The following is a 5,493-nucleotide window of genomic DNA, read 5'->3' on the forward strand; positions in this document are numbered from 1 at the left end:
AAACCAGCCCAGTTCGTCCCCGCCTCCTTGACCTGCCCATCTTTTCTCCCACCTATCTGCTCCTCTCACCTCAACCCCCATCCCCACCCCCACCTCCTACCTCCCAGCCTAATCCCCGCCTCCTTGACCTGTCCGTTTCCTTTGCCTGACCAACCCCCATCCCAACTCCCCACCTACACTCACCTTTACTGGATCCATCCCCGCCTCCTTGACTTGTCTGTCTCCTCTCCACTTATCTGCTCCTTTATCCACCTTCCATCCGCCTCCCCCTCTCTCTATTTATTTCAGAATCCCCTTCCCCTCCCCCATTTCTGGAAGAAGGGTCCAGACCCGAAACGTCAGCTTTCCTGCTCCTCTGATGCTGCTTGGCCTGCTGTGTTCATCCACCTCTACACCTTGTTATCTCTTCAGTTCAACTCATTTGCACCAACCAGAATTCCTAAACTGATCGAGTCCCATTTGCCAACATTTGGCCCATATCCTCTAAACCCTTCCTATTCATATACCCGTCCATATGCCTTTTAAATGTCGTAATGGTACCAATCTCCACCACCTCCTCTGGCAGTTCATTTATTACACCCTCTGTGTAATAAAGTTACCCTTCAGGTCCCTTTCAAATCCTTCCCCTCTCACCTTAAAACTATGCCTTTGAGTTTTGGACTCCTCTGCCCTGGGTAAAAGACCTTGTCTATTCACCCTGTCCAAGCCCCTTACGATTTTATAAACCTCTATAAGGTCACTATTTGGGACTCAGTGAGCTATGAGCTCACCTATGAGCTGCTTCCCCCTTGCATGTGAATAAACCGCTTACAACTTGAACTCAGACTGCTCAGTGTCAACTCTGACTTTTAATACTGCCGACTTGGACCTTCAAGGTGATGGCTTGAAGGACTGCTGCTGTGAAGTCACCCGTTTGGCGTCATGTACCCAAATCCAATTTCTGTGTTCTTAAATTTGAAGTCAGAGACCAGCAACTTTGAGATTCATTCCATCTGGGCAATTACTTGGTGGTGATACTTCCTGCCTCCCAAGTAAATGCTAAGGATCAGGAGATAATGTGGGAGCTTATTTGACCTTTAAAGTAGTTTGGGAGGTGCTCAGCTCATTATTAGACACTACGCAAATGCCTGTTTTCTCCTTTGTGGCCATGCAGTCTTCCATAGCGGGACAGAAGTCAAATTCAGAGCCAGTAAATGTAAAATCTTTCAAGAGCAGTGGTGGAATGCACTCACACTGGTCAAATATTTTAAAGAGAGTTTCTATAAAGTGACTAGCGCATTCTCCAGTACCTCTTTCAGTTTCTCACTCACTCAGCTCTTCGGTCAGTTTAGAATCTGACTCCCAAGCTGCAGGATCCCAGTACCACTTCCAGGCTGGAGCTCTAGCCTAGCAAGGATCTAGCCTGTCTAAGAGGGGTAACAGTTAGCCTTAGCTGATGTTAGCAGCCAGGCCTCATTAGATCGCCAAGGCAACCCAAAAGTGGGCTGTCAAGTGACTACATGGCAATTGGAGAATGTCTCTGTGGAAGTAGGGGAGGTAATGATCACTGGCGTAATGTGAGGAGCATCAGGGATGGGCTTGAGGTGAGCAGAAGGTGGCCAACTGAGAAATGGGAAGCCTAGAGTTTCTTTGTGGCGTCTCCTGGCCCTTGACGAATCTGGTCGAAAGTTAAAAACTCTTTACTGACTATTTTGCACCTCCTTTTGCCAAATTTGCAAGTGGTCGAGGCCAAAACATTGAATGTTTTCAAGAAGGTGGTAGATAAATTTCTTAGAGCAAAAGGGATCAAAGAATATGAGGAACAAAGGATTGAATTGGACGATGAGTCATGATCAAATTCAAGAGCGGTGCAGGCTTGAAGGGCTGAATGGCCTACTATTGCTCCTATTCTCAGTGTTGGCTTATTGGTTTGTGGTGACGCTGTTACCCTTGATGACAGCATCTTACATACAGAGGTGAAGCAATGAAATCAACTTTAACCCCACAAACACACAACACAACCCATTAGGGGACACAATAGCCTAACAATTTTTTAAATTTAAAAAATATTTAATTTATCTATCTTTCCCTCTTTAGCCTCCACCCTCCACGTTACACAGAATAAAATCCCCACATTGTGGAAGCAGGTCACTTGGCCTGAGTCCACACTGACCCATCACCTACCCTATCCGTGTAACCCTGCATTTCTCATGGCTACTCCACCTAGCCTTCACACTCCTGGACAGTATGGGCAATTTAGCATGGCCAATCCACCTAACCTGCACATCATCGGACTGTGGGAGAAAACCGGAGCATCCGGAGGAAACCGATGCAGACATGGGGAGAACGCACAAACTCCACACAGCCTGAGGCTGGAATCGAACCCGGGTCCTTGGTGCTGTGAGGCAACAGTACTAATCAATGAGCCACCATGCCACTCATATATTACCTTCAGATGACAGAATGGGCTGACACAGTTACCAATATTTGAAAAGACAGTTTTATAAGTGAAGTAGTGACAAAGGAAAGTTACACTTTGTTTTAATTCTTGTGGGAAGCTGCGCAGTCTCCATGACTTTTAAAAACCCAAAAATTTGCCATGTGTAGAATTGTCCAGCAATTCATATATTACAGCAGCAACATGTCATATTGTACCATGGTGTATATTACATTATTTATTTTACAATGGTGACATTATATCATCCAACCGGTTTGTTTTAAAAACTCCATTGTATTACATCTTATTGCTTTATAAAAATGAATTTGGAGAGATTTATAAAACCAGGTTAGAAATAAGAAACATGTGTAGACCTAACTTTTCACAATGCAGGACAACTCAAAGACTTTCAGAGTGAACAATGTACTTCTCCGGTGTAGTCGTTGTTATAATGAATGGGACAACAACCAATTCGGGCACAGCAAGAACCTCAAAAGAGCAAAGGGATATGACAAGATAATCTATGTCTGCCTATCTTCAGTTATTCTTATCAGTAATCAGATAAACGTAAATGTTGATTCCATTGTTCATTTGTTATAGTAGGACACTCTAGAAACCTGCCACTCCAACTGCACCATGTCTCATCATTTACTACTGTAAATTTGTTTTGGTGTAAAGCACAGACAGATTACGTTTGTCACATAGCACTTGAATGTTAATTATTTGCAAATCCTTTCTCTAGGATTTACAACAACAGGTTTGATTCCTACATGGTGTTAGGTGAAATGTTTTGTATCCAATGAAATCTGTTTTCTCCATCCAGCTGGTGCATTTTTCCACATGACAAACCATATAGGTGGTGACCCTCCAGATATCCATTCTTTGATATTAATGCTGAAGGCATCATCTACATAAGTTAGGCACAGTAACATTAATTTGTTCAGGAGGAACTGCTCTTGATTCAGATCTTGTGAGCAGGTCGCTAGTCAGATAATGAAACAAGCAATGTGTTACAGAGGCAGATGTCCCAAAGATAGGATTCCTCTAACACATCCAAATGTGGATTACAAGAGTCGGTATCAGGTAAGGCCTCACCTTAGGTGCAGTTACATCTGGACTGTAAGGCCTGTCATAAACATCTCTTCATTTCGTTGACACAGAATGTATGGAGTCCACAGAGTTGTATCAGTCCTTTACTCCTTGTATGGTGCTGTATTAAAACAAACAGAAATAAAAGAAATGAAATCAAGAACTGAGTGGCAAATCTTTATACAAGTTGAGGCCGATGGAGGCAATCCTCGACAAACCAAAGATATGTGAATATACAATTGAGGGAAATGAATCCGACACAAAAACGAATTAATGTATTGTTTTCAAATAAATTACCTGGACCCTTTAAGGGGCCTCCTATAACTGGTTAGCATGTCAAGGCCAACTTTAAAGATTGAGAACAGAATCATGGTAGTGTTAAAAAAATAATCCAGTGCAGGGTTATTATGGCATTATCTGAAAGAAATTAGGAATCCTGCACTGGTTGGTAACATAAGACAACAACTACACTGCTCAGAAACTCAAGTGCAATACACCTTAGGCACTCTACTCCTGTTTCAGATTTTTCAATGGCCCATGGTGGCAAGTGACATCTTTATGTTAGTACAGGATTTCGCAAACTGAGGGCCATATCATTTAATTCTTATGTAGCAAAGCAAATTAACATAATTAATGGCTCAAAATAATGGCATGAAAATATAGGACACCAAATTAAGATTTTTTTTAAAAAATGTAACAGATTATTGCAGGTTTTGTGTGGTCTTTGATGAAGAGTACCTCTTCTTAAAATGTCATAACCTGTCGTTTCTCTTGAGATGCTGACTCACATGCAGTGCTTTTTTTCAGTGTTTTCTATTTTCTATTAATAGAATGGTTACAACACAAAGGGAGAATATTTGGCTATTGTGTCTCTGCAAGAGTAACTCACTTACCCTCAGTCTACCACCCTGTTCTGTAGCCTTACAAATTCTTCTCTTCAGATAATTATCAAATTCCCCTTTGAAAGTCAAGACTAAATTTTCTTTCACCATACACACAGATAATACATTCCAGACCCTAACCACACACCACTTAAAATAACTTTTCCTCATGTCACCTTTGCTTCTTTTGGCAATCATCTGAAATCAGTGCCCTTTGATTCTCAATCCTTCCACCAGTGGGAACAGTTTCTCCCTATTTTTGCTGTTCAGATCTCTCATGGTTTTGAACATCTTTATCAAATCTTCTCTCAATGTCTCTTTTCCAAGGAGAACAGGTATAGGTTCTCCAATCTATCGACATAATTGAAGTTCCTCACCCTGGAACCATTCTCATGACTAATTTCTGAACCATATCGAATGCTTTTACATTTTTCCTAAAATGTGTGCAGGAATTGACAAACCACTTGAGCTGAGACCAATCCAGTATGTTATACCACTTAGACAACAAGGTGCAGGGCTGGATGAACACAGCAGGCCAAGCAGCATCATAGGAGCAGAGAGGCTGACGTTTCGGGCCTAGACCCTTCATCAGAAAAGGGGGAGGGGAAGGGGGTTCTGAAATAAATAGGGAGAGAGTGGGAGGCGGATAGAAGATGGATACAGGAGAGCATAGGTGGAGAGGAAACAAACAGGTCGAAGAGGCGGGGATGGGGCCAGTAAAGGTGAGTGTAGGTGGGGAGTTAGGGAGGGGATAGGTCAGTCCAGGGAGGACGGACAGGTCAAGGGGGCGGGATGAGGTTAGTCGGTAGGAGATGGAGGTGCGGCTTGAGGTGGGAGGAGGGGATAGGTGGGAGGAAGAACAGGTTAGGGAGGCAGGGACGAGCTGGACTGGTTTTGGGATGCGGTAGGGGGAGGGGAGATTTTGAAACTTGTGAAATCCACATTGATACCATTGGGCTGCAGGGTTCCCAAGCGGAATATGAGTTGCTGTTCCTGCAACCTTCGGGTGGCATCGTTGTGGCACTGCAGGAGGCCCAGGATGGACATGTCGTCTGAGGAATGGGAGGGGGAGTTGAAATGGTTCGCGACTGGGAGGTGCAGTTGTTT

The 5,493-nt window shown here is 43.4% G+C and overlaps 1 long non-coding RNA gene across 1 annotated transcript in view; it reads right to left on the reverse strand.

Annotated features, from left to right (window-relative positions):
• Positions 1–2,534: 2,534 nt before the first annotated feature.
• LOC125484983 overlaps positions 2,535–5,493 on the reverse strand; it is a 30,211-nt gene continuing 27,252 nt past the window's right edge. Inside the window, exon 3 of the long non-coding RNA XR_007263766.1 lies at positions 2,535–3,626. This is a non-coding gene — a long non-coding RNA (uncharacterized LOC125484983). The remainder of the gene's footprint in view (positions 3,627–5,493) is intronic.

This window comes from Rhincodon typus, chromosome 15 (genome assembly GCF_021869965.1).
Source record: "Rhincodon typus isolate 14 chromosome 15, sRhiTyp1.1, whole genome shotgun sequence".
In the NCBI taxonomy this organism is placed as follows: domain Eukaryota; kingdom Metazoa; phylum Chordata; class Chondrichthyes; order Orectolobiformes; family Rhincodontidae; genus Rhincodon; species Rhincodon typus.